The 19689-nt window shown below is 39.0% G+C and overlaps 2 long non-coding RNA genes across 2 annotated transcripts in view; one reads left to right on the forward strand and one right to left on the reverse strand.

The window, feature by feature from the left end:
- The window catches only part of LOC112970716, a 30924-nt gene extending 25257 nt beyond the window's left edge, over positions 1-5667 (forward strand). The window contains exons 2-3 of the long non-coding RNA XR_003255134.1: positions 3333-3463; positions 5521-5667. This is a non-coding gene — a long non-coding RNA (uncharacterized LOC112970716). The remainder of the gene's footprint in view (positions 1-3332; positions 3464-5520) is intronic.
- The window catches only part of LOC112970714, a 39724-nt gene extending 20347 nt beyond the window's left edge, over positions 1-19377 (reverse strand). Inside the window, exons 1-2 of the long non-coding RNA XR_003255132.1 lie at positions 17851-19377; positions 3751-3899 (exon numbers count right to left, since the gene is read on the reverse strand). This is a non-coding gene — a long non-coding RNA (uncharacterized LOC112970714). The remainder of the gene's footprint in view (positions 1-3750; positions 3900-17850) is intronic.
- Between the last annotated feature and the right edge of the window lie 312 nt (positions 19378-19689).

A 19689-nucleotide genomic window follows, 5' to 3' on the forward strand; every position in this document is an offset into this window, starting at 1 on the left:
AATGCTAGACAAAAGTTCCCACAAACTTCTTGTTGAGTGTACTTTGGAGGTAGTACTCGTTTGGTGGCTAAAATGCTGGTCTTGCTTCACATTTTCAATGCTTGCGAAAGATTTAAATATTTTGTTGGTAACTGGAGATGGTACTGCATTACAAAGAAGAGCTCAGCAAAAATTTTCTGATTGAGCAGTGTTCAACTGGAAAATGCCACTTCTATGGGGCAAGCTGTTCCCTGGGAATGTGTCAGTCCCATTGAAACTTTAGAGGGAAGCCAGGTGGAGGGGCTGGCTGCCTTGGCCCGTAGCAGCCCACCCACCAGCCAGCTGCTCCAGTGTCCGGTGAGCAAGCCGCTGAGACACTCAGACCAGCAGTGTAGTGTAAATAAGAAAGTGGGTAAGCTCATCTCACCAGCTGGCATAGCCAGCTCCCTTCTTGTCCATGCAGTGAGCTACTAGGCTCTCCAGGTTCCTCCTCTGTCCTGCTATGCTGGTGGAGGTTCATACCTTTCTGATTTCCTTCAGAGATGGAAACCAGAACTCCTAGGCTTCCTGATTTTTGATCAGCTGCCTTTTTGAGCTATCCAACTGTTTTGGCAGCCAGGAGTCCAGCAGCTTGGGTTTGTGCAGTCTAGTGAGGCAATTGCTTTGAGAGTGAGCTGGAAATTTCATATACTGGCTTTCTCAAAAGAAACAAAAAAAAGTTTATCACAAATTCTCCCTCAGAAAGAAGTAGAGTTTTGGTATTTATTCCTGGCCTGGGACAAGATTTGTCTGTGTCGAAATTACTTTCCCCAAAGTTAGTTAAAAGAGAATCTGTAGAGATCATTCCAGATGGCTGCTGTAGACCTCAGTCCATTTCTATCATATAGACATGAACACAGATCTCTGCAAAATAATTAGATAAATAAATAAATATGACTAGGAATTATGTCTTTATAAGAGACTTAAGATTCCTAGATACAGGTTGGAGGAAGAGGTGCAGAAGTAGGGCCTTACTTCTCAAAGGCCCTACACATGATAGATGAACTATTTCTTCACCAAATGGCTCCACAAGTGCCAACTCCTATTTTAGACTTGATGAACACTCTGGCTATTATAGAAGAATAAAGATCAAAAAAACCCCCACTTTGAAACAAGTATTCACAGATCTAGTGTGTTTATATTAAATAGAAGAATAAACAGAAGTGGGACTGTAGTTGAGGTTCCTGATTTTGAAAAGGAAAATTTTGATCAACTACGTGAATTAGTTCTTGAAGTCATCTAGACTGAGGGGTTAACAGGTTGAAATGTGGAGGAGGCTTAGAGGTTTTTTAAACTCTCATATGGAAAAGCTAACTAGAGCTTGTATCCCAAGCAAAAAAAAAAAAAATAGTAGGGATTGATGCCAGATCTGATTTCATGGGTAGTCAACACAGAAAGGATATCTGTAGGTAGTACAAGAATAGAGGAAAAAGAGAAACCAGCAAAGAAAGCTGGGTCTTATAAGGCAAGGTATGTAGGGATAAAGTAAGAATCACCAAAAGGAGCTTGAAAGAAATAGCAAAAAGTTCTTCAGACGTCCAGAAAAAATGAAGGACAGAGAAAAGCTCCTGTGCAGCGAAGACAGCATCGAGATGAAAGATAATCTATATTGGACCTCTAGGCTAAACTGATGAAGATCTATCAACAGGGCAAAGTCAGGATGCTTACTGGAGGTATGGAAAGGGAAGTTACTACAAACAGTGTGGACGCAAACCTCAAAGCAATTAAGAGGGAGTGGGATAACTTGTTTCAGGATTCAGACAGAACAGGCATGTCAAATTGCATGCTTGAATGTCTCATATGGAGAAAGCTAATATATGACTAAAACACGGTTTCTCTGGGTAAGAAGGTAAGAAGGTCAAGTGGACAAGAATATGCCTATTCCTCTGGCCTCAAGGGTATGGTACAACAGCTTTAAAGCAGATTTTGAAAGAAAGAAATGTACATGGAGTAAATAGAAAATTATATTCAAATAATCAGTTTTGAAAAAAAACCTTGATCATGCTAGGCAAATCTGATAGTTTGGTTTGCTGAAAAAGGGCATCCTGTAAATCTAATCTCTCTGGATATCAGTGAAGAATTTGCTATGGTATAGCAAAGTATTTGATATTAGTTTAATTGGGGAAATATACACAAGAACTGTAAGTATCTGGTTAAAGAGCAGATACTAGTGTGTTGTGCTGAAAGGGAAAAGAGCTATAAGGAGGAGGCTACTAGTAAAATTCCACTAGACTTGGATCTGAWCTTATTAAATATTTTCATTAATGACCTTGACGGAAGAAGTTGGAGTGTCCCAAGGAGACTTGTCAGTGAAATAAAGTTGGATGATGTAACCAATAAAAAAAAGCTTTGAATATCTTGCAGAAAGAATTGGATGATCTCGTAGACTTGAGTCATTAATGTAAGAGCACACTTAAGAGAAAATGTAACAACAAAAGAGATGGGCACTCTTCCACAATTAGCCTCAGTCTGCAGTCTACAAACCAGGAGATCTTTGGTTGGAAATTACTGAGGAGTGGAAATGAGCCACCAGCTTGATGTGGCAATCAAAACTCAATTGTGATCCTAGGAAGAGTTATTTTCAGTAGAAACAAGGACCTGCTCAAGGCATTGGAGAAACCTCATTTGAAATATTGTGTGCAGTCCTGGCTACCTGTCTTCAGGAAAGAGGAATTCAGAGTGAAATAGGACAGAAAAGAGCTACTGAGATGGCTGGGAGAGTGGAAAGACTATTATGAAAGGACTTAAAGATTCTTGACTAACCAGGAGGAGAGCTGAAAAGGGGTCTGTTCTCTATAAATATAGCAAGGGGTAAGCATTAAGGAAGGAGAATACTGTTTGCACTAGGCGACAAGGCTGGCACATGAACAAACTGGTCATGAGTAAGGTTAGGTTGGAAATTAGACAATTTTTCTGCTCTGTCAAAGCAGAGAAGCAACACAGAGCTCATTGGTTTATGAACAGTCTGCCAATGATGGGTGGGACTGGATTCACTGGCCACAGATCCCTCCAGGTCTATGTTCCTATCTTCTGTTTGCTTTTTTCTCCAAGATATCTTTTTTTTTTTTACCTGGGAAGGAGGGAGAGAAATAGGGAAGTAGAAAGGGCAGGAAGTGGGGAGGAGAAGGGGAATGAAGTTGCCATTCTTTAATCAAATTTACTCTGGGGTTTGCCTGCAGCTCTGCAGCTTGTTTGGTTGCAGTGGTTAGAACAATAAAAAAAGTAGAAATACGAAAATATGCAAAGCTCAGGAACCTTCTTACTTCCTCCATGCAAAGGGACTGTTGTGGTACTGTATCTGTTCTTCATTTCAGGCTCAAACTCCACTAACCATTCCTAAAGGACATGGGAAGAAAAAAACACTGTAAACCTCCTCTGCTGCACCATGGTCTGTGTGGGGACACTGTTTGCCCACGAAAGAATACGGTGAACTTCCTTACATGTAGTGAGTATAGCCTGTACTCATGTCTGTGTTCAGATCTCATCCCAGAAACAGAAGTGCAGCTAAATTGGTTGGTTGAGGTTTTGGGGAGCTCCAGCATCCTGCATAGCATTTCAGTTCCTAGTGTCGGTGGTGCACGTACTTCCCTTGCACACCAGGGGTTTCCAGCATGCACTGTCTTCTAGTGCTCTGACGAAATGTGCACGCTTCCCCAGTTGCAAACCTATGCCTTCCAGACCTCTTCAGGCCAATGCTAGGTAAGCAACATTCAGAAAACAGAAAGAAGTTACCTGTCATTCATCTTTCTGGGACAAGCACTTGGTCACTGAGATGTGAGGTGGAGTGTGTCTGTGCAGACCAAAGAAGTTACAGCACCCTAGAGACAAGCAGTTTTCTCCAACTTCTCTGCAAAGGACTAAGCTTGGAAGGGGAGCGATTTCTGTGAAAGAACAAAAAGATAAGTACTGATAAAGTCCCTTACAAATACAGAAATTATGTGGGCAAGACAAACAGAGAATGCTTGAGACAAAGAAAAGAAAGGTAAGGACATATTTTTKGGGGGAAGAAAGTACTCTTTGGAATACAGATTCAACCAAAGCTAAAGGAAGCTAGTTACAGGAGAAAGAAAAGCATGTCCATCAGGCAGATGAAAAAACATGCATACAAAAGTAGTGAGAAAATTAAACGAAGACATGATGTATGGTTATTTCTTGTTCTGGATGGATGACTTGTGCAGTTTACAGTAATGCTTAATTGTGTTAGAGATCATTTTTTCAGAGCCTGTGGCTATCCCTGAAGGAGTCACCTGAAACCAGAATTCTTTCAAGCAGGAACTTTGGGGACATAGTGTGGCTAAGCAGCTAAAGGAGTTTGCATGAGCTGAAACTAGTTATAGGGCATAAGCTGTTAGATGGGAGAAGGAACAGGGGGACTTGATGCTAGTAATGATGGAAATGATGCTAGTAATATGGCACCAAAAGCAGTGAGCATTCTTAGAAACTTTATAGCAGCAGTGTTCAGATCCAAATGCAGTTCCCTGGTAACTGCCTATAAGAAGTGGACCAAGTCTATGGCAATCATACATATTTCTCAATTCAGTGAGCAAGGCATTAAAGGTTAAGTTTTGCCTATCCTAGATGGAAGAAAAAGAAAAGAACATGAAAGTCATTCCAATGCTAGGGTTATCCCATGCAATGTGAGTTCAATAAATAGAGTTGAGAAAATGGAACAATTTGGTCAAATTCAGAGCCCACATCCTTGTGCAGAGGCCTATTTGAACTCCAGGCTGTTTCTATCATGCGCATGAATTTCATTCTACATGTGTAGCATTAAAAACTGGACAGTCTTGTATTTAAGGCTCAGCAGTAACCTGAGCTCAAAACTAAAATTAACCTCTGGAAGGAATCTGAGAACAAAAGTGGTGTTGTTACTTTGGGATCAGAAGTGTCTTTTTGCTGGAATCTAGCAGAGAACTGATGCAGTCATGGTCAGTCGTTGACAATGACCTGCTCAAGGGAGTGTCTGCTTGAGCTACCTGGAAGCATGTTTTTTCCAATTTCCCCTCAGCTTTTCAGCTAGCTCAAACCTTGCTGAGGTGGTCAGGCCATCACAGGTTTGGGTATTATATCGGTATTTTTTGCTGGTTATCTAAGCAAAGTGCTTAACCTGTGCTAAGGTCTCACTGTGAAGGCAGTGGGATGTAACTGTGTTCTGCAGAAATAGTCATTGCTTTATTAAGGTTCAGAATGGTAAATTGAGGTTATTATAAGGTTTCAAATTTGGTAGCCATAATTACATGCATGAAAAACAAGGACTCTAACAGAAACACGTACAGTCATAGGTGGGACTGAAGCTTTGGTAAAGTTTGCAAAAAATATGGCTAAAGAAACTCTCCAGTTCTAGTCTGTTGAAACAAACAGCCATGAGTATCTTACATTTACCTTTGAGTTTACAGCAATGTACCCACTTTTCACATGTTTACTTTTACCAAAATAAAAACAGTCTTTGGAAATCAGTCATCTAACTATTTGTAATGAAACAATGTCATCTTCTTTTCACAGATGGGAGAGCTGAAGGAAGAGGGATGTGAAGTTACTAGCTGAAAGCTATATAGCAGGCCAGTAACAAATCCAGGAATAGTAGTCAAGTCTCCTAAGTTGCAGTCTGATGCTCTAATTAAGAAGAAATTTTGCCCTCTGATGTTACAATGAGGTATGCCATAGCAATACTTATATATTAATAATGTAGCCAAGGGGAACACATTTGAATGTGTGTGTTTGCCTGTGCTCTTGCAAATAATTCAGAAGAATTCTTTGAATTCTAACTCTGAATTGAATTTTCAATAGTTTTCTTTTTAACTAGACATTTTTTTACAAATATTTATTCACAAGTCATGTTTAAAACACAGTTCTCAAAATCTGATTTATTAAAATTACCACACACTCATTTCCAAAAATATCCCAAGGTAGCTTCTGTAATTCAGATGTCTAGATTTTCCAGAGTCCAACTTTAGACTTATTTTCAGGGCGCTGAGCATCTGCACTTCACCTTGCCTTTATAGAGGACTGTGGCTAGTTAGCATCTCAGAAAAAGGAAATAAAGTTGTATATGTCCAACAAGGATTTTCTTGGTATTGGAAATCACATTTGGAAATATTGCTGTAAATGCACTGGAAGGATCAGAAGCTCAAGTCTGGCTCCACTTTAGCTGGAGGGAAGTCTACTACTGAAGACCCGAGAGACAGTGATGCTGCAGATATGGAGGCCCATTACAGAGCCTAGTACTGCCTGGCATATTGAGGAGTATTTGTCTCAATTTTTGCAAAGGTAGAGCTTGTTCTCTGTCTCTCCTAGCTACCTCCTGCTATACAGGATCAGGGTCCTGTGCACAATACTTCTCTTCTGAGATGCTAATCTTTTGGGGTGTTAGGCACAAATAGTAGTGTTAGTAACTGGTTTTACTTGCACTCAAGGGTTTGAAGCAGCTCAGCATCTTTTTGCGTAAGATAGAAAGGGTTTCCTTGTGGCTTTCACCTCTATCTGACATAGCCATGTTGTGGGCTTCCCAAAATATTGTCTCCAACACTGAAGCAGTGTGTTAGTAGTCTGGTGATGTAATGAGAGAAAATGTTAAATCATACTGGAAAACTGTATTGCTTATACCACATGATACTTATGGTATCTCTACAGTTTCCAAATCTTTATTATCAACAGTATGCCTGCACAGAGGTGATGAGCATGCTCAGAGAGTGTGTTTGGTTAGCTGCAGTTGAACTTATAAAATATCTGCAGTTCATCCATGCTTCTCCCACCAGCAGGTGTCATTCTGGAAAAAGGAAAATATTGTAAGTCCCAGAACTGGAGAATTTGGCTGTGACAGAGAAGAAAAAAAAATGTTTGCTTAAAATATAGCTTTTGAAGGATAGGTTACTCCAAATAAAAACCAAGAGAAAATTGGTTGGTTTGCATGAAACACAGCCTATCAGAATATTTTCTAAGAAACTGTGTGCACCATGTAATCCTGCCATATAACCAACAAAATGCAGATGATTAGCAAGGCAAACCAATATCCATTTAAAGCTGTCTCCTGCATTTCACTTTTTTCTGTGACATCTTCACCACTCCCTATTCAACCCCCATGAGTTTAAAGCCAGTGATAACCACCAATCTTTATGATGAGCTTTGGGCTTTATTTCCCCCAAAGGACACAAAGAATGAAGGCACTGAATTCAGATCTCATTTACTTCAGGATAAACTTGAAGTAATCTCATTGTTGCAACTGAAATCAGCAGAACTGCTTGGGATTTACTCTGAAGTAACAAAAAGCAGGATTTCACTTTCTACTGTCATAAATGATGATTGAGCAGAAAGAAATCATTTTAATCAATCATTTTAATGTCTATTATGATATTTATGTTCTCCCTTCAGTGTACATCTGTTTATTAGCTGCCACTTCTTTTAGTATGAAGAGATTATTTTTGATTTCTGATAAACACATTGAGAAAGCTAAGGCTGAATTATGAAGAACCGGGATCCTACTGGCTTGTTGCTCGTCTACTGAGTCTAGTCTTCTGGCTATTATAAACATGCTTGCTGTGAAATCTGTGCAGAAGGTGTTTTTCCCCCACTATTCCTACTGGGAGTTTTTTCCAACCCATCACTGCTCTGATGATTACAAACATTTTTCTATCTTTCAGCCCAAATTTATCCATGGGCACTCTAAGCCCTTGTGTCAATGTTGTCTCTTTATCTTAAACAGCTTTTTTCCCCTCTCTTGTGTTTTTCCCCATATCAATGTATTTGGAGAGATAATGACTGTCTTTTTCAGGCTTTATTTTTGTAAGGCAGAGGTGCTGAACCTTTGGCCAAAGTGCTGTGTGTGACCTGCCAGGTCACACATCTCACCTGAAGGTCACCTTCCCCAGGAGTAGGCTGTGGGCTGGGGAGGCTGTGGTGGCCCTGGCGGTCCCTTTCCCTGCAGTCTGAATGGGCGCATAGCTGCGAAGGCTGAGCCCCAACATCCTAGACAGACTAGTAAAATTTACCTAGCTTTCTTTCAGAAGATTATTTTTCCATCCCTCCACATTGCTTTAACTTAAATTTATCTGCTTTAAACACAGGTAAACAGAACTGTGTATCATTCACTATTACGTTGCATACATCATTAATGCTTCCACATCTTACTGGAAATATTTCATCTGATGTATCCTTGCTCTGTGCTTATGTTTTTTGTATCTTCATCACAGTCGTCTTGCGATTGACTAGCCCAGCCAGGTTTATCATTGCCTCAGCCATTCTCAGAAGTGCTGCTATAAATTTAGGATCATTTGCTACTGTGATATGATGCTCAGCTAAAACTCCTCCTGGAACCAAAGGGATGTTTGCTTGAGGAAAGACAGCAGGACAGGCTCCAGGGCTTGGCTGCAAGGAACACAGTAAAATGGAAATTAATTTCACATTTTTTAGAATTCTAATTACAATGAAGTAATGTAAAATAATTGTATTGTAGGCAGCCATATCTGTTTTAGTAAGTTATTAAATACAAATTTCATAACCCTTTTCTCATGAACTTAGCTGCTGAATGAGAAAAAATAGTATATAAACTTTGAATTAAAGACTTCACTCTAAAATAGTTAAAAGCAGAAGTCTTGGGTCTGCATGAAGCCTGTATTAGTGTTTTCTGATTTTCTGAGTATTTAACTTTGCAAATGTAGCCATCTTTTAAAAATTGAAGTAAAAAAGTATAAAAGCATTCTGCATTTGACTAATTATTTATACTCTTTATTTTTATGGGACCTAGACACTAAGCAGTGATTATCTCCAACAGGTTGTTATACAGTACATGGGATTTAGCCTGCATATGAAAGGAAAAGTATTTCCCTGGAGTCTTTACAATGTATTTTTAATGTTTTTAGTTAAGTGAAATCATACCAAGTTTTATTTCCCTTTTTTTTTTTTGCTTTATTTTGGTATTTTATTTTATTCATTCTAGAGGAAATGCAGGTGCCTAAACATAGATGTCCCATGTTGTTTTAGACCCTCTGGGGATCCCAGCTGGCTTCTGGCTGCCAGTTCAGGGGGTGCGGGGTTTCCTGTAAGTCCTGCCTCGTGTCTGCCAGCCCTGTGCAGGTACCTTGGGTATGCTGGGGTGTTCCAGCGGGCGTTAGGTGCCCTTGTTTAGGCACCTGAATTTCTCCCTTAGATACTGCCTTTGAAAAACACTGTAAAAGATAATATACCTCAGCAAATGTTTAAGAAAATTAAAGATAGCACAGCTGTGAAGGTTAGTCCATGTAAGGTGTTTTATTTAAGTTTAACAAGACATAGAGGCAGAAAAGTAATTTTGTCTCTAACACATACAGGGTTACTATGTTTAACAGAATGCCATCAAGAGTCTGTTTTGAATTATGGTGGTGGAGCCGAACCCGTGTATTAGTTTGGAGCTGCTAATCCTGAGGGTAGGCACCATGATCGGCAAGAAGACAGGCTGGGCAATAATACTGCGGGGACTGTTTGTTTTGGGCATTAAATAACTAAACTTTCCCTTTGAAACAATACCTCCAGGCCTCGGCCAGAAAACTGGGGCTTCTCGTCAGGAACATAGAGGTTTCATGTTCCCAGCTGTTAGGAGTCTGGCAAAAGTAAGCATAATTCCTCAGTTTTGGGCATGACGTGGCAAACTAGTTTCATGGAAGCAACTGGTGACTGGAGGTGCCAGGGCACTCAGCTAGAAGGAATTAGAGAAATACTTGCAGTAATTACAAACCTATGTGAACCAGGTTCATATTTGAGGGTCTACTGAATAAGAGAAGCCAAAATAAAAGCTTATTTTGACAAACTTTAAGAAGACAATACTTGGAAAGTTAAAAACCTTGAATATATTAGTTAATGTAGTTATATATAATTGTACAATGCTGGGTTGAGTATTACTGAACTGATCTTGTATAACAAGAACAATTTGTTATATATGTGTATACTATGTAAAAATATATATTTTATATATATCAAATATATAACTCATCTTAAACTAAAATTAAAGCTATTGGAAGATGGGAATTCTGGATAAAATTCACCACAGACATTAATTAGAATTGTATAGGCAGAAAACACTTTCCCATGAGCTGTTTTTATAGGTCACTAGTGTTATGATCTATAGAAATTTGGTCTAGTTTTGCAAAAGTTTAAAAAATCAAACTGTTATAGAAAAAGTATGATGTAGGGGGACTTACAAAGCAATCATGAAATTCAATTTAGTAGTGTATGATATTTATTTTATAATTTGGGGATGAAGCAGAAGATTTGTTTTCATACACTCATTTTTTTAAGTGTTTATCCATATTTTTTAGGATAAACCGCAAGGCATGGCTGCCATGGTTGTTTGAAACAAGAAACAGACACCCTTTTTGTTTCATTCATTTCACTGGTCACTGGCAAGCTGAGCCTAAATGAAGGCAGAAGACAACTCCTACAGAGAACTTGGAGTAGTTTGTCCCTTAAGAAGGGAGTAATGAGATTTTTAATGTTTTTACCAAATACCAGAACACATGATAAAAGTTTATGGATTGTGAATTAATTGAAAGATTGTGGGACAGGAAAGAATGCTTATTACAGGAAGCCCTGGAGACCTACAACATAAGTACCCTGAAATTTGTGACCAAGCCCACAGAACATCTCTTGAGTTATTTGAACCACCTAAGGCGACTGTTATTCTTGATACAATTTACCAGTCCAGGCCAGCTTCCCCAGATAGACTGGGATAAGATGYGTCTTTTATTCATTTAGCCCAGGGAGAGACTGCAAAATATATTCTTGATAGTCAAACATTTAGTTTATGAAATTAGCAACAGCAGCTCAGATAAAAAAAAAAAAAAACACTGGCAGTGTGAATTTGTATTTGGGAGATGGTACATGTTTTAGAATATACAGTTCAAAAGATAATGTGCTTGTGTCTAAAATCTGTTATCTGCAACATAAAGGTTTACAATTTTCTACATGTTTAATAACACATCTGTATGATGAAACATGGCATGTATAATTGAAATAATAACTATAAGAATAGCCATATGTAAATACTATGTAAATAAAGTTTCATTTCTAGAGGTTATAGACACTATTCTAAAATTTGATACAGTTAACCCCCCCAAATTTTTAATGTAATTAAAGTTTAAGAGTTAATCTATTTGTTTTTTAATATTTGCAGTTGTGTTAAAAATATTAGTGAAGAAGAATTTAGTTTTGGAAAAGTTTTACATTTTATCCCAGCCATGCTTCTTGTTGTTTGAACAAGAAGTCCCCAAGTATTTGTCCCAAATGCCATTATTTTTACTCCACTGGCAGCTGTATATTTGTGGTCACCCTATGGTAATATATGCAAAAAATGTATACAGTGGCAGTGCCTCTTTTAGGGAGTACCGGGAGGAAATTATATGTGGTCAACCCACATATAATTTGTTCTTCTTAGTGGAGATCTCGCGTAGCCTACTTAAATAACACCTTTTGTTGGATAAGATGAAAGTAACTGACAGGAACCATTTGAAAACCTCTTGGTGAATTGCTCAAATTCACTGAAACAGGCTAAAAAGAATAACTATTGAAACATAGATCTACACTGAATATATCTAGAGCTGTGTGATTATTAATTCTTTAAAAGTGTTTACAATGAAAATATTTAGTTAGTATTTAAATTTTTTGATGCATTATAGACCATATCTCAATTTTAGATGTCTAAATAACTGGTTTCATGAAGATTTTTTAGTGATACAAATTAATAACAAAACAGAATTACTATAGAGTACAGTTCTGAGACCAAAATACATGTGGTTTAAATTTAAAGAATTTAATGTTAGCTTTTCCCTATAGAGAAAGGTTATTTGGGCAATAACGTACTAACATTATCACCACCCACAGAGAGTGGGACCTGTTGATCCTGTTGATTAAGTAAAAATTCAAAAAAGGAAGAACGTAGGTCTAGAGAGATTGCTTGCTGTAAGTGAATCACATGGTAAAAGTGCTGATACCTAGAATAGTTATAGTCACCTTCTTTGATGGTTAGAAAGAAAAATAAGCACATAGTATTTTTGTCAAATTAGAGTGTTTAGCTTGCTTGCTAGATAAAATTGGCAACGGTTATTAATACAGTGGAAGATTAAATGATGACCACAGAAATATGATAATAAGTGCTGTTGTAATTCAGACAGAGATGATTTGTGTAGCCAGTAAGAATTATAATGCAATGTGTTAACCACTGGGCTGAAGGGCTGCTAAGAAAATAAGTAAAGTGCATAAAATAAAGTATAAAAGCAAGTTTAAGAAGATGTTTCTTCAAAGCTTTCTTCAGGAAGATGTTGCTGGAGCCTCTACATACTGCTTCTGACAAACTGTGTATGTTAAAATAAAGATAAATAAATGGCTTTAACTTTAGCAGTAAATAGTGCTAACTCTACCTCTTGATTTCTGTTTAAGTGAGCCTTTGCCTTTTTGTAAAAATTTTAGTGGAACTAGCTAGAAACAAAGCTATTAAAGACAACAATTACTCACTGGGAACTATTTAATGTAAGTTTAATTTTACAGTCAATGCTGGAATGGCTTCACCTATTATTCCTGGAAGAAACTATATGAAATTCAGTGGTTTTGAGTAGTTTCATCCAGACATGGGACTGCACAGAAAAGCCAGATCTCAGCATCATGGCATGTCGGGAAAGCTCGTCTTTGGCCTGCAGTCTGATGCCTGGACACCTTGAAAATGGCCTGAGCTGAAACCCAGCCTGCCAGTACTCAGCGCTTTGGCTTTTGAAAATTTGTGGGTCATATCTAGTTTCAACCTGAAAAGTCAAAATTCAGTGGTTTACAATCGGTTTTGCTTTGTTTGAAGCTAAAACTCAAAGCAAAACTCCTGGGGTATAGGGCTGTATGAAGCAAAACATAAGAAAGTTAACACAAAAGCTCTGCAAACTGAACAAGCTAGTTTCACTCAGCTCTAGAAACAATCCCCTTTTGCAAGTTCACTTTTCAGTTGCATACGTGGGTGACATCAAACATGAGCTGGTTTCACTACTGCGGACAGATGACTTCTCTAGCTCTAAAGCATCACCCCAGAGTAAGATCTCTCTCTCTCTCTCTCTCTCTCTGTGTCTTCTCTCAGCTGTCAAGACATCTGCCAAAAGATGAAATTTTCTCTGTCCCAGGCTAGCTACATTTAGCTTTTGTTCATCTGTAAAACAAGGGATTCGGGTCTTAACCCCAATCCCAGTCAATATGTTGTTCTATATTCATCTCCAGCTCTGAACTCATTTCCTAAATCTCTAAGGATGCTCTCAATGGCACCTAGTCCCAAAATGGCAGGAGTCACTTGCCTCACCTCTGGGAGGTCATCTGAGGATTCAGGTGTTTCAAGGTCAGGGCCTGATATTTGRGAGATGCCGAACACCTGCTGCTCTTGCTGGCTTCTCTGGGAGCTCCAGGTGCTCAGGCATTTGCAAGAAGCAGACCCTTTCTCCTGAGGTGCTCGTATTTAAAATGAAGCATTGAAAAATCCTCTGTTCTGCTTTACCTTTCTGCAAAATTTTAGTAAAATTGGCTAGCAATGAACCTATGCATCACACCAAGACAGTGATACTTTTGGCAGTGTATTACTGAGTGTTTATGAGTTTAGACTGGTCAGGGTTCCTTCTTTGGCTGAGTAGCTGATCCCTTTCCTCTCCCAGTTTCCAAGAGGTTTTGAGAGACTGAGCTCCTGAGCTTCCAGAATGATCCCTGATGGAAAACACAAGGCCTAAGCAGCAGTGGGGCTAAGTGAGTTAGCTTCTAGGTGTAGATCTCAGCCTTCGGCAACTTTATTGAGAAGGACTAGGGAGATGTTCAAAAGAAAATGTGATATGAAATTATCAGTGATCTTCTGTACATATATTTTGCTTATTCAGGAAGCAGATATCAAATTTTCATGGAAAACCTGTACCTAGGAAAGTGCAGAGGGCCAGGGAACAGCTGAGTTTGAAGATTCAAGGGTATCTTGAAATACAACTCACAAACTGAGCTACACAATGATTATTTTGAGTGGAGTTTACAATATAACGGCTCAGCTCTGCACAAGAGTGAATTTTATCGTGTGTAAGCATATCTCATAGCAAAAGCCATCGGGCTGTTGGTGGAAAGCATATCTCTTATGACCCTGAATCTTGCTTGGTATTTTGAAYCATCAGAGTTTTCAGAGTCGAGTCATCGTAGTAATTTGCAAGTAGGATATATATATATAGCATGCCGACTGTAAGCAAGGCTCCAGCATTGGGCTTATTTTCACCTCAAATACCAGATTTGGTCCTCTGTTATTGTAAATCATTAAAAGGCCCCAATTAAAAGGCTCAAGTCAGATTAGATGTGTCCAGAACCTGAAAATAAATCAGGACTAGAAACCTTTACAGTCTTCTACTAAGAGCACTCTTGATCCCAGATCTTCGTTGCAAAACTTCTCTAGTCAGAGCAAGAGCTGGGGAAGATGGCACATGAGCGCCTGTTGTGTGGGAAAAAGCCTAGTTCCTTTTTCTTTTTTTTAATTCAGCACTTCGACTTAAAACATGCATCTAGCCAAGCTATGCAAAGAGTTACTTCTTGTACAGAAGAGTTTAAGGTAGGATTAGAGGCTCTGCTTAAGAAAAAATCTGCTTTAGCCTAGAGAACAATCCCGCCACAAAATAAAATTAACTTTAAAAGTAATGAGATTTTCCACTGTTAACTTAATAGCAGCAAACCACATGTTCTAAACAATGTATTAATTTTTTTTTTGTATTAGGGCTCATTTTTAGTAACAAACCCCAGACTATTAGCCCTGCCATTTTTCCACTGCTGGAGGAAAACGTACACTCTTTCTGACTTCTACGGTGAATCTCTTGGAGATATTTGAATCTTCCACCAATAAAAAGGGCCTCTAAAAATGCTAGAATGGAGGAGTCAGTTCAAGGTAGAGGAAATGGGGAAAATGGGAGAAAAGAAGAAACATCTTTGGATCTTTAGCTCTGTTATTTTTTAGATTATATTTCTACTGGGCTCAGTAACAAACAAGTTTTCTTTTAAAAAGTATTAAGTTATCAAAACATTTGCCAGGTCCTACTATTAAAACCTAGCAGTCAGCAGTGTTAAGTTCAGCCACATCATTCTGCTGAGTAAGTCATGCTAAAAATTAGAGTTTTCCCCTCAAAATGATCTTTCCAAATGAGATTGATTTTGTGAGAAAAAAGAAAACAGAGAAGGATGCCTTCATCATAAGGAATTATGGAATTAATTTTCTTCATACATAGTGTTTGCACAAGCCATTTTTGTTAACTCTTAATAAAAATACCATTCAGCTGCTACTTTCATTGTTTTTATCCTGGGACCAATACAACATTGTCATTATTGGATATAAAGTGCTGTAAAAACAAATCTAATTTGTTAAGTTTATTTTGATAAGAAATAAATATAAAGGTAGTGCATGGTTTGTATAGTGCTGCTATCATAGGACTCCTGGGTATAATTTATATAAAGAAAATAAAAAAGCATACATAACTTTYTAGTTGATTTCCTTTAACAGGGCTAATTGAAAACAGTTTCTGTTATTTAAAAGTAATTTATTTTAAATATACTTTTTAAAACAAAGTTCTTATTGATATCCATTTTAAGTATAATATTATCTCAGTGTGGGATACAAGTAAAAGGTCAAATCTTGTAGGAGTATTTTCTGTATGACTCAGTTCTGATCATAGATAAACTTATCAGGGAAACCAAATTAGTTAACCTTTTCAGTACCAAAAGCTTGTTTAACAAGCCGCAACTGTTTCTTTCCCCAACACAGAACTTCAAAGCTCATACTTTTGTTATGAAACATGAAAAAGAGAGTGATAATTTCCTTTGTCTTTATCTGATAAAACGCAAAGGCTAGTCATTTTTAATATGAAATTAGACTTGTTAAGATTCTGTATATAAGCACATTAAGTAATACATTATTAACTTTTAGTCAAAAATTGTTATGCATAGTGGTACATTAGCAAAGATTTGCAGTTTATGACTTCAATTATGCCTTTAATTTATGGACATTGTTAAATAATATATTTTTCCTTGTCCGGTAGCTTAATCCTTATGTATGTGTCTGATTACTGGAGCGCTAAAATGCACTTTATAAACAAAGTGGGTATGTGCAGCATATCTATAGGAACCAGCCTCTTCCCCTATTGCTTGATAGGTTGTTCAATTCCTGTCCAGTTTTGTGAAATTTGTCAGAAGCCTCTTCAGCTCGCTCCCTTTTTTATTTCGATTATAGTAGTGTCAACAATCCAGTGACTTGGGTTGCTTCAGTAAATTCAGTCAAACTCGACCCCCAGACCTGCTGTTCTTACTTAAAGCCAAATCTGGGGCAACTGGAAGGTTTTGATGGACTTCAGATTTGGGACTGCCCTCCCGCTGGAGCAAAACTCTCACGGATGTGAATGAGCCCAAGCCCTTTGCACGGCGTTCATGCAACCTCCCCTCTCTCAGCACAATTTCACGTAGCAGCTGGGGGAGAATTTGACTCACTGGGGGTTTTGCCTGCAGTCTCACTTCTGCCGCCTTTACTCATTCGGCGCAGTGTTTACTCTCACTGACTTGCGTGAATAAGTTGTACTCTGGTGGATTAAAAGCGGTAAAGTCTTTCTCCGAGGAAGCTCCTTGGGAGCTGTATTTCAGACATTGTGGTGGAAAACTCTTGAGATACAGATATTAATGATATTTCTCATATTCAGTGAAGTAAATGTACATGAAATATCCAAGGGCAAAAAAAATCTAGAAATCCATTTGTGAAGATCAAAGCAGACACAGCATTAGCTCAGTTGTAAGAGTATGTGTGTTCTGTACAGCAAAAAGTAAAAACACAAGTATGTAACGCATGTCCCAGGCTGAACTATAATGTGCTCGGGGCAGAAATTGTGTCAGCTCTAGTCTTAGGCACTGGCAAAACATTTGTCTCATGTTGGCAGTGACAATGAACTTTTTTCATCCATAATTTACAAAATACTACCAAGTAGGTAATTAAAACATTTTAATTCTTCCATGGATGGGACAATTTTACACTGCATTTTCTAAGAAAGCGGAAAGATAACTGGCACTTGGGGAATTATTTTGTCATTCTCACAAAATGTAATTGCATCCAAACTGACAAAATAATGCAATTATCTGGGCAGATAATGCAGCACACTCCACATACATGGGCAGCGAAAATAGCCTTTTATTCCACAAACAAGAGGGGATTGCTCTGGAAAATTTGCTGGGTGACTTTTAGTTATTAAAAGAGCAAATTCATGGTTTCCTCACGGACTAGTCACACTGTATAGTATTCTCTTTTCTGTTCTATTTAAATTTAGATTTGTTAATCAGACTTCCTGGCAGTGGTTATAAGTGGAGTCTGACTGAAAATTTGGTAGGTGAGCTAATCTCATTTTTACTGTATCTCTCGAGCCACCCGCTTTCTCTTCCTATGACTCCACACCGAAAAGCCTTTGCATGTTTTTGCAGAGGGGGACTAACGATACACACCTTCTACTTCCCTCCAGCCTCTCTTGTCCCCCTTTTTGGGCTGTTCCCCATTTTTCTGCTGCACATCTCTCCTTTTTTAGCCCCTCTCCCCAGCCTGCTGCTCACATCCCCTCTGTGCATAATGCGTAGTTTCATACTACAGACTTGCTTTTTATACAGCAGGCTTTTAGAGGCTGCATATGGATTTTTTCTCTTGTATTTGGTCAATTATTTTCATGCAGCTTTTAGGATCACTGGTAGCTTTGAGATCTCTGTTGCATTCAGCTCCCGTTGGCCGGGGTGTTCAACAGCTTTTAGAAGAGGAAAGGCCCAGACACTCTCACACCGGCACTGAAACTGCCTTACAAAACTCACCTGAGTTACAGATGACGGAGAAACCATTTTGGCATTCTTGCACTAGCCATTGGCTAAGATTGTCGGCAGAAATTTTGCTCCAGCTGTGATGTCTCTGTGTTTCTCTTTCTGCTTTACACAGATGACTGAAACAGGCCTGGGATGTACTACTGGTTTTGTGTCTGACGTAACGTGGATGAGGGAGATTTCAGATGTTTCAATATACCTTTTAACAAAAATTGTCAAAAATTGTCCCGGCGTCGGAAAAGACATATATTCTTCACGAGAAATCTTTATGGCACATCCCACAGCGTCTGAGGTTTGCTGTACTCTTTCCAACATTTCTCTCCTAAAAAGTCCCGTTGGTCGTGGCCAGTGTAGTATTGTAGTATTTCTAAATGCAGTGTTTCTAATGTAGTATTATTGTAGTATTTCTAAAGTTGCCATTTAGCAAGTGGCCAAGGAAGCTGTAGCTCCTGCTACTGTGGTCCCTGGCTGTGGGTGTTCAGTGTGCCCGGCTCCTCCTGTAATATCAGTAAAAGTCCCTGTGGCTCTTTATTTCCTTTCCCATTTCAGGCCCTCCAAATTAAATGTTGCCATTGCTACTGCTGGCTGAAGAGCAGTATATCTTGCAATACTCCTCTTCACACCACAGGCACGGCATGGCATTAAAGAATATGGCTGCAATGCAGACTTCACCTGCAGTCACGTAAGAGGAGTGAAAGTTGTGGGGGCTGCCAAAGCGCAGGTTCACAAAGGCGTCGAACACTTCCGACTGAAAATGGGGAACCCTGAGCATTTTGAAGGATTGGGGCTTGGAGCTTTCTTTTGGCTTCAGCTGAATACCTTAAAACTACTCTGGCTGCAGTATCTAAAGAATGGCCTAGAACAGACTCATCTGACCATTAGGAAAATATCATCTATTGAGGCATAAAATGTGACCTTGATCAGTTTTTCCCAGTTTGCACTGGAATAAGGTATTAATGAAGTCCTTATACATGGTAAATTTGAAGGACAATCTCTGTTGTCTCGTATGCTTTCCTTGCACTCTACCTTTACTGATGTGTGATCAGGTGTGTTTTCTGTCTCCCAACAAGCTTAGTGACACAAAGTCTAAGTGTCTGTCATTGACAAAGAAATCATCCTTTTTGATTGAAGTCATAAACAATTGAATGAGGGTTTCTGCCCCCTTGGTTCCCAGCACATCACATTCCTGAGTATGGATGTCCATTATTAGTGATTATGGACCTTAGCCTTTTCACAGTTACCGTGGTTGGAGTTCTGTGAATAGGAAACTATAGTGAGATACGATCACTGAGCACAGTCTTGTCATCTTTGTGGGCTATGTGATCTCCTCGAAATGTTGAATAAACACAGTGTCCCACCACAGTTGATTTTTCCCTGCAATATATTATCTTTAATAAAGCTGAAGCCATACAATTTGCCTTTTGCCCTCCCACTGCATTTTTATGTCCTGAGAACAAAAATTCAACTTTTTTTTTCTTTTCAACTGGTGGAGACAATATATATGTTTTTAATGTACTCTTCATCTTGGTATCCAGCTGCAGAAAGTGTTCCGGCGTGCAAGCCCGGAAGATGTGTTTATGTGTCTGGCCATCTCTGGAATGCAGAGCTGCCAAAGGAAAGGCTGGGAAAGGCGGCCGTGCTGGCGCTGACCTGCTAGCCCAGACAGCCGAGCTGCTGCTTGCAGAGAGGGAAAAAACAGCTCCTCTGCGGCGCTGAGGGGCTCCTGCCTGCTTGGAGAGCGTGGGGTGGAAGGATGCTCAGGGCCTCCCCCAAAAGTCAAAAAATGTCAGATGCAGAGATGTTTTGAGGCATCGGGAGGGGAGGATCCAGCCT

This window comes from Apteryx rowi, unplaced genomic scaffold (assembly GCF_003343035.1).
Source record: "Apteryx rowi isolate R43461 unplaced genomic scaffold, aptRow1 scaffold_402, whole genome shotgun sequence".
In the NCBI taxonomy this organism is placed as follows: domain Eukaryota; kingdom Metazoa; phylum Chordata; class Aves; order Apterygiformes; family Apterygidae; genus Apteryx; species Apteryx rowi.